This window comes from Psammomys obesus, unplaced genomic scaffold, assembly GCF_907164565.1.
Source record: "Psammomys obesus unplaced genomic scaffold, mPsaObe1.curated_primary_1811, whole genome shotgun sequence".
Classification (NCBI taxonomy): Eukaryota; Metazoa; Chordata; class Mammalia; order Rodentia; family Muridae; genus Psammomys; species Psammomys obesus.
In genome coordinates this window covers 39,473,697-39,488,066 of record NW_026585504.1, presented here as the reverse complement: position 1 = coordinate 39,488,066, position 14,370 = coordinate 39,473,697, and the positions used below count along the sequence as shown (strand labels likewise).

The following is a 14,370-nucleotide window of genomic DNA, read 5'->3' as shown; positions in this document are numbered from 1 at the left end:
ACTTTACTGACTGAGCCATCTTTTCTGTTTAAGGAGTTAATTTTAAGGCCTGCCTTAAAAATTAAAGTTTGTTTAAAAAAAAAAAAAAGCCAGCCATGGCCTTTAGTGCCAGGCAGGACTCAGGAGGCAGAGGCTGGCAGATAGTTGAGACCAGCCTGGTATACAGAGTGAGTTCCAGGTAGAGATACACAGAAAAATTCTGTCTTAAAAAAACAAAACAAACAGAAAATAAATAAAGAGTAAGTGGGGCTGGAGAGATGCCTCAGTGATGAAGGGTACTTGTTGCTTTCCCAGGATGCTCCGGCAGTTCACAAGCACCTGTAACTCTAGCTCCAGGGGATCCTGTGCCATCTTCTGGCCTCTGCCAGCACCCACACACCTGCAACGGCATACACAGAGTTAAACATAAATAAAAATTATATATATATATATATATATATATATATATATATATATATATATATATATATATATATATATATATATATACCAGAGCTAGCAATGAAATATCGGAACTAGTCAAGCACACCCAGCCGGTCACCTGTGCTTCCCGTCTCTGGAAGCAAAGAGCACACGAATGTCTTCAGCTGGATCTCACCCACAAAGGTGTTTTTGTTTGGGCTGCAACATATTAAAAAGTAAATAATCAAAACTAAACAAAAACGGCAGATTAAGAGACTGTTACGGTTTTCCATGTAGACTTTGGGCATCTTTGGCTAGTTTGATTTCTGCAGAGTGGGAAGATCCAGCAACTCAGGGCCCACACCCCTACTCAGAAACCAAAGGTTTTGCAAGGGAAACATCAGATGAAGAAATGAGATGACTAATATACTATCCATTAAATAAACGTAAGTAAGTAAAGAAAAAACTCAGAGGCCATTTTCAATGCAGCCTTGTCTCCCACTCTCTTTAGGGCTCATGCCTGTCATCTAAGGCACTCACCCGGCTCTTCCTTGGTTTTGAGTCTGCGGCATGTATTGCCAGAGATCTGAAGATGATGGAGGACAGTAGAAGATGGGATTACTTCCCAGGTGACCTGATCTAAGGTCAGCTCCTTATTCTGAGGTTCTGTGCTTCGTTTTACAGCACTCTCCATCCCTGGACCCAAGCAAGTCCTGAACACCTGCTCCTGGGTGAACTCTGAGGCATGCTGGGAGTTCTATCCATCTGAACCTCAAGACACACACACACACACACACACACACACACACCATGCATGCATACACGCACACACACAAATTCATATAGAGATAGCATGTATGGTAAATATAAATGATAAGTTTAATTTGCATGTCTCTCTGTGTGTGAGCATGAACATGCCATGCCATATTTGTAGAAGATAGAGAAGAACTCACGGGAGTCAGTCCTCTCTTTCCACCACTTAGGTTCTGGGAATTGCTAGCCCCAATTGTGCCAGAGGAAGTGCACAATCCGGTTGCATTGAGTATGTTCTTGATGTTCTATGACCTTCAGCACTATTGATTTCCAGGATGTGCTCATCCCTAACAAACTCCGTTCCCATTAAACACTAACCCTGTCCCAGCAGTCACCAGCAGCGACCAGTCTGCTTTATGAATTTGTCAATTCTAAGAGCCTCACTTAGGAGGAATCAGACAGTATTTGCCCTTTCATGTCTGGCTAACTCCCAGAATCATTCGTGTTGTAGTGCGTCGGAATCTCATCCCTTTTTACGGCTCAGCATTTGACCATATGAACACACACGTTCTTCCTGTTTTCATCCATGGATAGGCACCTGGATCGTTTCTAACTTTGGCTAGTGTGACTAATGCTGTCAAGACAGGAACGTTCCGGTGTTCCCTGGAGTCCCACTTTCTATTTGTTCGGGTATGTTTTCCTGTCACATTTTCCCCTAAGTAACCAATCTCCAGGTCTCTCTCCTTCCCAGTGCTCTGCGGTGTGAGGAGCACCTAGCATTTCACAGATGTCCCTGGAGCAGCAGCTCTCAGACAAAAGTTGGAAGTCAGGTAGGTGCCCCTGTGCCTGGCTTCCATGCTGGACGTCGCCTTCTTGAGGTCAAGGCTCTCCTCTCATGATGTGGCTGGCGCATTGTCAGGACAAGAGACTGGGATGTGGTATGTTTTGAAAGAATCAATCAAGTGAGGGAGTGCTTGAGTAACCCTCTTGCAGCTGTTCATCCTCCCCTTTCCTGTCTGGACACCTCCTCTCCTTGGACCACCTATGAGATAGGCCTGGTCCTTGTCTCAGCAAGAACCACTCTGGCTCAGTTAGGGCTTTGCCTCACTGGGCCACTTCCTACAGTCCCTCCAGCACTAGCTGGAGTCCTCAGCCCCTAGTCACCTCTGGCATGCTGGATTCTGTGTAGAGGAGCAGCTGGCTCTGGCTTGTGGGACGGGTGGGTTTGGGAGAGTCTGCTGGAGGAGAAGAGGGCTTCTGACCCTGTCAACAGTTTGGTCAGAAAAGCTCTGCCGTGTGCTTCACTGTGTTCCCCATCTCAATGCCAGGGAGGAGTTGGGAACCCCAATCCTGATTCCTGTTTTGTTGTTTTTTGAGATAGGGTTTTTCTGTGTAGCCATGGCTGTCCTGGAACTTGCTCTGTAGACCAGGCTGTCCTTGAACTCCCAGAGATCTGCCCGCCTCTGCCTCCTGAGTGCTGGGATTAAAGGCATGTGCCACCACTGCCTGTCTTTTTTTTTTTTTTTAAATAATGGTGACTAAAGTAATTTCAGTGGCTGCTGAGAAGGCTGTCCATTGTAAACCACACTCCGTCTTGGTTTAGGAAATGGAGTCTCTAGTAGGACTCCTCTACTCTTTTCAGAGGAGCTGGTTTGTGCTCTCAGAGTCCCTGCTAAGGGTGTAGTTTGATCGTTGAGGTCTTTTGTCCACTGCTTTGTGCCTAAGAATAAACACTGTCATCAGCAGCTTGAAGACCTGATGCAGGAGAAGCAGCTGCCGTCTCCTTCTCCTGAGGAGGGACCATGGAAGGAAAAGCAGGTGGCAGGAGTACAGTCAAGGCATCTGTTTCATCTGTCCCCAGCTGCCAGACTTGTTCAGCTGCCAGGGGAAAGGGTGACTGGTGTAGAAAGAGGGTCAGAGAGAAAGGGCGGAAGTGGCAGGGCAAGGTGGAGGCTTGGCAGAACAGAGATGGAAACCCACCTACAGAGAGTCAGGCTGAGGCATCTGCTCTCCTCTGTCCTTCTAAGGTGAACAGGGCCAAGGAGGAGCTGGTGTTCCTGGGCAACAGAGAGCTGGCTCTGGGGCACCTGAGGATGTTCGTGCTGACTCTTGTCTGTAGTCTGGGCTTTCATTGTGCTTGATTTTCAGGATTTGACACTTTGTTGTTGTTGCTGTTTTTGGTTTTTCTTGACAGGGTCTCTCTGTGTAGTCCTGGCTGTCCTGGTACTCACCCTGTAGACCACGCTGGCTTGAACTTTGAGATCTTTGACATTTCGTTTTTAATGTTTGGAATATTTAATGGGTATGGAAACATTTCTTCCCCAGGGTGGAGGCAGTGACAAGGAGACAAACTGGTGGCTGAAGGTGAGGTGTTGGAAGATCCCTGGGGGCCACCGCCACTTCAGCCCAAGAACTAGACAACCACCTTTCCTGATCCCTTCTTCCCTCCGTCCCCCTGACCTCTGATCCCTGACCACTGCTGGGAATACCTTCACCTATTAGTGCATTAGGAGGACAGCTGTCATTTATGGGGACCAGGAGGCTATGGGTGCTCTCTCCGTTGAGCAGCATCTGAGCCTCTACTGGGCTTTGGGACAGGAACATCCTGCTTTCCCCGCCTCCTCTCCTCTACCGTTCCCATGAGAGAAGGACACCGGTTCCTGCAAAGTGAGAGGGGAATGAAATATCCCAGAGAAAGATGAGGTGATCAGGTTAGAGAAATGAGGGTGGAAACCGCCTGGGTATGCAGTAACATTTTAGAGTAGGTGTTCATACTTTGTTTAAGTCCTGGGGAGATGAGTTAGTGGGCAGAGAGGACTGGAGTCTGGATTGCCAGAATGCCGGCAAGCTCTGAGCAGCAGTGTGAATCTGAGAGTTCCGAGAAGCTAAGAATTCCATCCACCTAAGCTGGTGTACGTAGTGGTGAAACCCAAGAAGGATCCTGTCTCAAACGAGATGGAAGGTGACAACACATTCACACACACACACACACACACACACACATGCACAAGCACACGAACATGCACGCACACACACCATATATACGTATAAAGAACTTTTAAAAAGAAGTCTGTGCTCATATGATGGCAAAATGTTCAGGACCAACATGTTCCATATGAAGAGTCGTTAGTCTGCAGCATACCACAAAGTGTGGCTCAGGCCCTTTAGGAATGCTTGTTCTCTCGGTAAAGCAGAGACAGGTAAGAACATGAAATTCATGTAAGTGACTGCAACACTAGAGACGTTTATCTCTAGAATATACAGTCTGAGCTAAGTTTGGGGCACAGAAGGAGAAATGGTAGTGCTGAGGAAAGCTGGTCTGCTCTGCTTGACGGTTTTGGCAGGCTTCTGAGAGGAGGTGAGGGAGAGGATGCTGGTGGATGATGGAGAAATGGCCCTGGTGAAGGAACTGAAGGAAGAGTGAGCCAGCAGAGGGAATGTGGAGTGACATGTGTTCTTCTGGTTAACAGAGCAGCACAGCAGCCATGGTCAGCAGATAGAGTTGAGATTTAAAAGAGTTGCTCTCCACCTCAACCACTGCTAAGAAATGGGGAGCTTGGAAGCCACAGAGACAAGTGCCGAATCATGACTGTGAACCTATCATTGACTGTGACACAGGAGTCAGGAAGCTGTGACTGCAGCTTTTGGATACAGAGCCAAGTGTTCAAGTTCGGTCTCACCGAGGGGTTGTTTGTAAGAAGAACCCAAGTCACTCTCTAAAATGCAATGTGATGGAGTCTGGTCGTTCATCTTCTGCATCAAGGATGCCCGTGTTCACTGCCCCATTTAAATTCCAGTGAAGAAACAAAACAGCTACATGCTCCTGATGCAACCATTGCTCACACAACCCCCTCCACCAATCCATCCCTGTTTGTGGCCATTCATCTAACTAAGAGATGTCAGAGGCTGTGATGATAGGACTCAGTACACAGACCACATCTGGAGCCTCAGCTATAGCTAGACTCACAGTCTGATTACTTACTGACTGCCATCACTCTTCAAGTAGAGGATAGACATGTACAGAGGTACAGTAAATGAGACTGTGTGTGACCAGGGTCATCAGTGGCCTTCAGGTAAGCTAGCTCTCAGAAATGGAGACAAGAGGGCCAGAGAGATCCTGATTTTTGTGTTTCCTGTATCCTTGGTTTAACCACCAGTGCCATGCCAGATTGCAAGCATCCGAAGTGCTGCCACTGAAGACTTAGGAAGTCATGGGGAAAACCTCCTGATTGCCTCCCAAACATGAGGAAATGAATTTGGAAGCTCAATATCCATGTAAATGCCAGGTAGGTGTGACCAGATGCTTGTAAGTCCTGTGCTCCAGAGATGGAGACAGCAGATCCCCAGAGAAAGCTGGTTGGGTAGATTATCTGAATCAGCCAGCTCTGGACTCACTAAGAGACTCTGGCTCTCTATATCAGGTGTGCTGCCTACCTCTGGCCTTCAAACACATGCACTGGCTTTCATACATGTGAACACACCACACACACACAGAGGCACACACCACACCATTTACACATGCATGCAAACAAACCACACATGCACACACACACACATACACACATCATGAGAACTGTTCTCAGGAATCCATGTGGGTTGATTCCAGCACAAACCCCTACCTGAGTCTTCTGTTGTGGCACTAGTCTGTGACTCTCCCCAAAACACAGCACTGATTTGGGTTGACTTCTTTGTTAGTGACTGATGTCAGCAGGCACACTGTCTTGGTCCTTTCTCTCTCCACTGTCTGTATTCCACAGGTCAGGTCAGCCTTCATCTGGGAGTGTATTTCAATCCTCCATTCAGGGCCTAGAGGAACAATTGAAGGGCAGGTATGGGTCAGTCTGTCCCATACTCACTCATTTGACCCAAACTCCATTAATTTCCAGGATCTTAAGTTCTTACTCAACCCATGACGAGGGAGTCTCATTTACCAAGAGCTGGTGAAAAGCCCTGAAAAGGCTGGCGTTTCTCTTCGGTCAGTGCGCTCACTCCCCTGAACGACCACTGTTGCCTTGGAGGGAGTTTGGGAAGGAGGGTTACAGCATCAGCTTGTTATGTCATGTGCTGTATACAGGACACCGTTCTCCTTCTAACCTGATGTGGTCTAGGAATTTGGTGAAGATGCATGCCCCTGTGATGTTCTTAAACACGCTGTCATTTCGCTAGATCTCAACGTCTCCTCCCCTTTCTGCTGTTTGTGTAGGATCCTGATGCAGTGCCTCACACATGTTAGTTCTTACTATCCACAGTCAGCCGGCAACTACAGGTCCCTTTATCTGCAGGTCCCTCTGGTTCTGTTGCTGTCTGTTTACCTCTACCATACTTGTATTTCTTACATAGCCAACGCTTTATTTGTAGTTTTACAACATAACCAATGCTGGGATCTGATTACCCAGGAACAGGGCTGGGGAGATAGCTCGGACAATAAAGGGCATGCCACACCAGTAAGGAACTTGGCATCACCCCCAGAACTCATATAAAAAGACAGGTATAGGGCTGGAGAGACCATTCAGCACTTACGAGCCTCTATTGCACTGGTAGAGGACCTGGATTTAGTTCCCGGCTCACACATAATGGCTCACACCATCTGCAGCTCCAGTTCCAGGGGATCGGACCTCCACAGGCACCAGTCATGTGCGTCCATCCATACAGCCACAACACTCATTCACGTTCAGTAAGAGCCTTGAACACCTGCAGCTGAGGCACAGGGATTCGGAGACAGGAAGATCTGTAGGGCTCACTAGCCAGACAGCCTCGCCCAGGACTATTGAGAGACCACTGTCTCAAAATGACATGGGGAGTGGCTGAGGAAGATACCTGACATCCACCCGTGACCTCCCCACGCGTGTGCCCACACATACTCACATACCTTTCACATGTGCACCCCCCCACATATGCATGCCCCTGAACATGCCTATTCATGTATGTGCACACACATGTAACCACACACACAAAACGTACATTCTGTTCTTTTCCATTTCCTTCCCCTTCCCTTCTTATCTCTCCTTCTTCCCACTTTCCTTCCTTCACTTTCTCTTCTCCACTTCCACCTCACTGACATACGAACTTTATAACTGGCTCCCTGAAACACGAAGATTGTCTTATGGCGGATCTGGAGGCTAAGTCAAATGTTGAGGGTGGAGGACAGCCACAGTCTCTCAGCAAGCAGGACTAGCTTTCTTAGGTAGGATAGGAGAGGTGGTCTCTGCCTGTGGGAGATACTTGATGGAGTTGTGGGGATTTCGGGTGATTAGATTTACCTGAAACCCCCTGGATACCATCACTCTGATTTGGGGGGGGGGACTGTGATCTTAATGACCCATTACTCTGACTTTCACATAAGGAATCCGGTGAGGCTGTGAGGTCAGCCAACACTGCAAGTCAAGAACCTGGGGAATGAAAGTCTGCATGTAAACTTGGACCCCATTCACTCACTAGCTCTGAGGGTGATGCCACTGGTTTAAAGCAACCTGGGATACTTTGGGGACTGTCCTGATTCTGCAGAAGTATCTTGAGCCCTGCACTGAGTGCTCTGTTATTTCTCTACTGTTATCTCTGGAGTTCACACTGCAGTCATGGCCACAGTTCCTGTTTGTGGACCAGGTGGGCACTACCGGGGGGAGGTTAGGTTGGAGGGGAGCCTGTAGGCTGGCAGACAGGGCCAGTGCCTGATGGGTGGTTTGGTGGAGATGTCAATGGAAGGCCCAGTTTTATGAGGAGGCTATGCTAGCAGCAGGGGCTGGGAATAGCACAGGAAGAGAAAAGATGCTGCTATTCACTTAGCCTCCTGCACATAAATAGGGGTAAATAGGTGACCTGTATCAGTAAGTCCTGCACATAACCAGCCTCCACAAGGGATGAAACAAGGAAGCTCTGCCAAACTCAAAATCAGGGCTTAGCAAATGCTAGTTCTGATGATCACTAAATTAAGTTATGGATGGAAGGAACTGATGAGAGGCTGATAGGGTGGTTTGCAGAGGTGGGCAGAACTGACAACTGTGAAAAAGATACAGGAGGGAAGAGCAGTGGAGGAGGTTGGTGAAGGGCCCGGCTGCACTTCTCTTTCTTGTTCCCCTCTAACCTCATCTGTTGGTAACAGCTCAAGGTAAAATTCACATGCTATACAGTTCAGCCATGGAAATCATACAACTCAAAACGGTTTTGATTATATTCCCACATGGTGCACTCATCACTACAAGCAACTATAGGACGTTTTCATCATCTCAAAACCAAACCAAAGACTGAGGGTACGGCTCAGCGGAAGAGCACTTGCCTAACGTGTGGTTCCATCGACAGCTCTGCAAGCAAGCAAACAACTCCTCTGTTTTCTTCAGCTGTCACCCCCGATTCTCATCACCCCAAATCAAAGAACCAACTAATCTGTTTCCCATCTCTGCGTTCCTAGGTTGGCTATTTCACAGAAATGAAGTAAAACTGCACACCAGCCAGACTGTTTTCTAAAATGGCCTTTTTTTTTTTTTTTTTTTTTTAGCTAGAAGAAAAACTTCAGCATACCAGAGCACTGGTGGTAGACTGTCAGACAATAGCAGCAGATGAACACGTGTCTGTATGTGTGTTCGTGAGCGTGTGTGTGTGTGTGTGTGTGTGTGTTTAGGAAAGGGCAGGATTTGCAGGCTCAGACTTTACGTCCTTAGACTGTAATCAGAAAAACCAACCCCTGCTTGGTTTTTCTCTTGCAACGTGCTTAGAAGGGAAAATGGCAAAAGCCAACAGAAAACAGAATCTAGGAGGTTGCCAGTGAGTCACTCAGTGCTCAGGCCGCTGTGCAAGGCAAACCTGGGGAATCGCTGCCCTTGGGGCTCCCTTCTGGAGTGAGGGCCAGCTGATGGAGTGAAGGCCCAGGAAGAAGAGACCAGACAGAGCTGGTGTGACAGGTGGAGTGAAGAGAGGGATGTGAGAGTGGAGCCCACAGCAGATTGTCACAATGAAAATACTGAATCAGCGGAGGGGAGGGAGGACCACACAGAAGACTGTGTAGAGAGGTCATTGGGAAGGCTCTGACCTGTCTTCTGCAGGGGCAGAAAGTTATGCAAGGATGATGCAAGAGGCATATGTGTTTTTTGTTTTGTTTTGTTTTGTTTTGTGTGTGTGTGTGTGTGTGTGTGTATGTGTGGGCATCACTGGGTGGCAGCAAGTTGAAGTTGGGGGTTCTGGCATAGCAACCCCACAATAGAATTAAGTGACTTACCAAGTCCACTGCTCTTGTTTTTATTCTCCTCCATGCCTCCTGAGTCAAGGAGAGAAAAAAAAAAAAAATCAGCCTGGAGTGGCAGGAACCCACTACGCCCTGTTTGTGCACTGCAGGGGCTGAACCCCGGGGCTTTGAGCACGCGCTGCTCTAGCTGAGCTACCTCTCCAGCCCCTATTTTTAGACCTCAGTCAGTGTAAAGAAAATTATTACTTGGATAACGGTAGGTGGTACACAGATATGACAAAGACGGTGGTGACTGGGTGAAAAACTGAGCTCGAGGAGTGTCGGAATCGCTGTGAGCTCAGTCCGTGTGTGACTCATGGGTTACCACTCGGGGAACTCCATTGAACTCAGCCAGAGTGGCTTCCAAACCCTCAGACCTCAGTCACAGACACCGTGTGTAGGGAAGCCTCTAGCTCCTGCACTTCCTGTCGGACGGGAAAGGACAGTTTACACATCTGTCCCTCTTACCAGACATAGTATCTGTACTGTCCTTATGTCCTCATGACACATAGGATCCTTTAATACTTTTTAACTAAGGGCAAGAAAGAATGAATGAGCCAACAGTTGTCTTCTCCCTGCTTCCCTAACACAGTAGGTAGCTGGCCTGCACATCCCTTTACAAATTCATTGTAAAACTGAGCAGCTGCTAGACAGTGCAAGACGCCCTGCCCTCAACTTCCTTGAACCAGCTTCATTTTTTTTTTTTTTTTTTTTTTTTAGTCAATAATCAATTTACTTGTTGTGCACAGTGGGGATCAGCATGCTGTGGTTGGAGGCGAGATGCGATCTCTTCTCTCAGCGTTGCGGTGGGGGTGCTGGAGCCAGGCAGACCCCGGGCTGCTCCCTCCTCCGAAAGCTTGGTATCTGGGACACTTTGGATCATTTACGGTTTGGAGAGTCTCCCCCAGGTGTAAATTGGGTTTGAATGTATTTAACCGACAAGATGATCCTGAGTCACCTTGGTAAATGTTTTAAGTGTAGGAGACAGCGAGGGAAAAGAGTAAGTGGATGACATGAAATGAGGCCGCCCCTGCTCTGGGGGACAGCATCTGGCTCCTTTGCCCTAGCTAAGGATCGACCTGCCTGCTGGTTGAAGATTTCAGGTCTGCCAAGGGAAGTCCTAAGCCCCAAGCTTTGTTTAACCCTGCACACATAGAGTGAAATGGGCAAAAATACATGCTGGGAAAACCCTTTTCCGCGGTGAGCCCTCAGCCTTGTGGCTGGGCCTGTGGCAGGGGCCTTTGGGCAGGTGACTCAAGGGGATCACCACTTGCTCTCTAGGCTTCAAAGCACCCTGCTGCTCCCTCCCTCAGGAATGTGGGCAGTGCGGTGTTGGCATGGTGACCAGCCATCCTGTCCCCCCCTTCTCTGCATCCTGAGGAGTAGAATGGGGCCCCTGCCAGCTCCACTGGCTCCAAATGGTAGGGAGAGCCTAGTCCAGGAACAGAGGGGCCCTGGAGCTCAACAACTGCCCGGGAACAATGAAGCTGTTGCCCTGGCAACGGAGAGTGGCCTCTCCCTGGGCCTCAAGGCTGAGTCTGGGAATAGGTGTCTTAAGAACAGGAGGCGGGAACAGAGGGGTCTGGACTGTTTTCAGAGCTGCCTGTCACTAAGGAAGGATGCAGGGCTTCTCTCCAGAGAAGATGACCATTGTTGGAGGCATTGCTGTGGAGTCCCTCATGAAGGAGAGGGACAGGAAACAGTCTAGCTATCTGACCAGGACCCGTCTCTGATTCTCATCCCCTCCTTGCAGCTCTCACAGCTTCTGACATCTGGTCAGGAGCAGTGGATGGTAAAGTTGGCACTCGGGGCTGACTGAATGGCGACTGTCACTTTGGGGTCATCCTGAGAACTCTGGGCTGTTTGTGGGTGCTGCAGGCACAGGTTGGAGTGTGATGTTGATATGCTCAGGACAGGGCCACGGTCTCTGCTCTCGGAGCCTGAAAGCTAACAGACCCTTCTCCCAGAGGCCCTGGGAGGTTTCCGAAAGTCCTTACTTCTTGGACAAAGCCGTTCAACTTCAGATCCAGCTGCAAGGCTCCAGGGAAATAATTTCAATCCTCTGTGTCCAGTCTCCCCGGATGGAAAGCAGGAATCATATCAGGATGGCATGTTGGCACTGAATAGGACAGACATCTCTAGTCTTGAGGGCACAGAAGTGTCTGCTCCACTTGTTTCTCCATTCAGAATACTGCAGCTCAGGTGTTTTGTGCCATTAGGCAAACTGTCCAGACATGTGTCCACAGACCCCCATCCTTCCTGAAAGCCCCCTTGTGCTGATTAACCGATAGAGGACCAGGGTTCAGGGAGGACATCCCTCTATCTTGGTGGTGGCTGGCTTTGAGAAGGGTTAGTTACAGGCTCCTCTCGACTGTGTGCATTTCCCCATTTCCCCTTTGAATTTCGGTTGATTTTGCTATAAAGAAAATGAAGGATTAAGAAAGGGTGAGGTGCTTCTTGAAAACGGCCTGCAAGCTCAGAGGCATTGGGGGTGGGAATCTTGTCCCAAAGGTGTTCCTGGCACTTGCGTGAAGGCAGGTGGCAGGGGAACACCTGCCTGGCTGCTGGCCCGCCCACACCTTGCATCCTATGGCTTGCCCACCTCCATAATCGGCACCCAATATCACGATTAGGAAGCCTGCGTGGGCGTTGGGGGAGATGAAGGCAGGAGACAGGCTCATAGCCAGACTGTCTCCTTTCAGAACTCGTGGCTCCCTCTTGTGGCTGCGAGACCTCACGACCAGCAGAGTCCCGTCCCGTGCCCTTGGTGGCTAAGAAGCTCAGAGCTATCCTGCTCCTCAGGAAAGGACACACCAGGCCAGACTGGCTTCTGAGCTAGCCTGACCTGACCCTTGTGCAGTCAAAGTAAAATCATATCTAGGTAAAGTCTTATTGGAGGCCAATCTTTCTTTTGTGCTCCCTCCCAAATAAGAACCTTGCTGGAATCTCTAGGTGCTCACTGGAAGGCTGACTGCAGACTGAGCTGCGGGGTCCCAGTATCTTCTACTCAGGGACCTTGTCCGCACTTATGGTCTGTGAGTGAGAAACTGCATGAAAAGCTTGTGGACTGTTTTGGGATCTCTGTAGATCACAGTACTAGGCTGTGCCTGTCACGGTCTCTAAGGGCAGAAACTTAAAAGCTGAGAGGCCAGCTATTAACCCGTGCTTCCACACAGGGTCGTGTGCTCATGCAGATCTGAGATCCTCTTTCTGGACCCACGGGGAGCGTCGAAATGATATGCAAATTAGGACTCACAGTACCTTTACACAGAGAGGGTCAGTGCCAGCATCAGCTTCTCAAAGGCCCTTAAACCCCAACAGAAGCAAAAGGAAATGCTCATCAGCACCGTGCGCCCTGTCCCCGACAGTCACTGTGGGAGGGGGCAGACATTGTCTTTGGTTCTGTCTAGGGATCCTCTGGGCTGTCCTCAGAGACAGATTTAAAACTACAGAAGAATTTCAGGCTCATTTTTCTCCTAAGCGCATTTCATTTCTACCCCCGGAATGACCCAGCCTGATCATCCTCCTTAGTCACCAGCTTTGGATCAAAATGAGTGTTAGCTGTTTCTACAATCTCCTTCCCCTTAACAAGGCACAGACATGTCGCCCTCAGGAGTATTCGGATGAATGTGACTGCGGGTGGGCGGGCTGTATTGCTGTAAGAGCTCTTGAGTCTTCCCTCTGGCATTCATAGGGGGAAGGGAATGGCAAAGTATTTTCTGGGGTGACTACTTTGTAGTTGGATGGTTTAGTAACTAAATGATGATGGATTGTACACAGCTGACCTGGGGGACACCCACAGGGCTAGAAGAGGCATAAAGGTGGAGAACTGAGCTGGTGTGGTAGCTGGGAATGTGCCATAGAACACTCAAGAACGCTCACAGCTGGGGATGCAGCTCAACTGGTCCAAAGCTTCCCTAATGTGTGCAAAGCCCTGGGTGTGATCCCCAGTGCCACATAAACAGAGAGTGGTGGTACACGTGTCTAATCCCAGCACACAGGATGTAGTGTCAGCAGGATCCAAAGTTCAAGACCAGCCTTGGCTATGTAGTCAGTTCAAGGCCAGCCTGGGTTACATAAGGTATGTTGGGGTGGCTATTCAAGATACTCAAGCACTTGCTCTGGAGCTGGGTAAGACAGACGCTCCAGGTGAAGACCATGGGATGATTCAATTGAGGATATGTAGGGTCCTGCTCATTGAGCGATGCCCCTAACGTTCAGCTGAGTGGTACCAAGTTCACTCCCTTGTTATATATTCTGCTCTCTCTCTCTCTCCCCCTCTCCATCTCTCATTCTCTTTCTTGCATAGAGGCCGGAGGTAGACATCATTTGTCTTCCTCAATCAGTCTCTGCTTTATTCTTTGAGACAGAGTCTCTCATCGAGCCTGGAGCTCATCAGTGCTTTGTCAATGACTGGCCAGGGAGCCCCCACAAGCCCCAGTGAGTCCCAGAGATCCTGCTATCGCTACCTCCCCAGTGCTGGGATTACAGGCATGCCACTGTGCCCAGCTTTTGGGTGGGTGCTGGGAATGGAACTCAGGTCCTCCTGTTCGCACAGCAAACACTTCACTGACTGATAAACCTCTTCGGAGCCTGGGTGTTCATCCCTTGTCAGATGTGTGATTTGTAGATAATTTTGCCCATTCTCTGGGGTTATTTTTGACCATTGATGGCACCTTAAACACAAAAGTTTTCAAAGCAGATGCTGCCCAATTTGTCTGCTTTCTTCTTCATACATCTCAGTTATTCTTAATATTCTCTCATGTATTCCACCTGTGATATCCCCTAGCTCACAACCTTGGTCTAGGCCCTTCATCCCCCTTTCCCAAACCCGATCTTCTTCCATCCATCAGCCATTCAGCTACAGATCAATTGTTTGCTCAGCAACATGTAAGGAAACTCACCACAAACCAGCCCCTCCATTAGGAGAGGAGGATGTATTGATATCTGTGAGCAGGAGGTTTCCATCTTATGAATGGATACAGTTGCTGGATAAAGGT

At 48.9% G+C, this 14,370-nt stretch overlaps 1 long non-coding RNA gene across 1 annotated transcript; it reads left to right on the top strand.

The window, feature by feature from the left end:
• Positions 1–2,407: 2,407 nt before the first annotated feature.
• LOC129671242 (uncharacterized) lies at positions 2,408–8,603 on the top strand. Its single transcript, XR_008719328.1, has 2 exons — positions 2,408–5,441; positions 6,042–8,603. It is a non-coding gene; the product is annotated as an uncharacterized LOC129671242 (long non-coding RNA).
• The last annotated feature ends 5,767 nt before the right edge of the window (positions 8,604–14,370 follow it).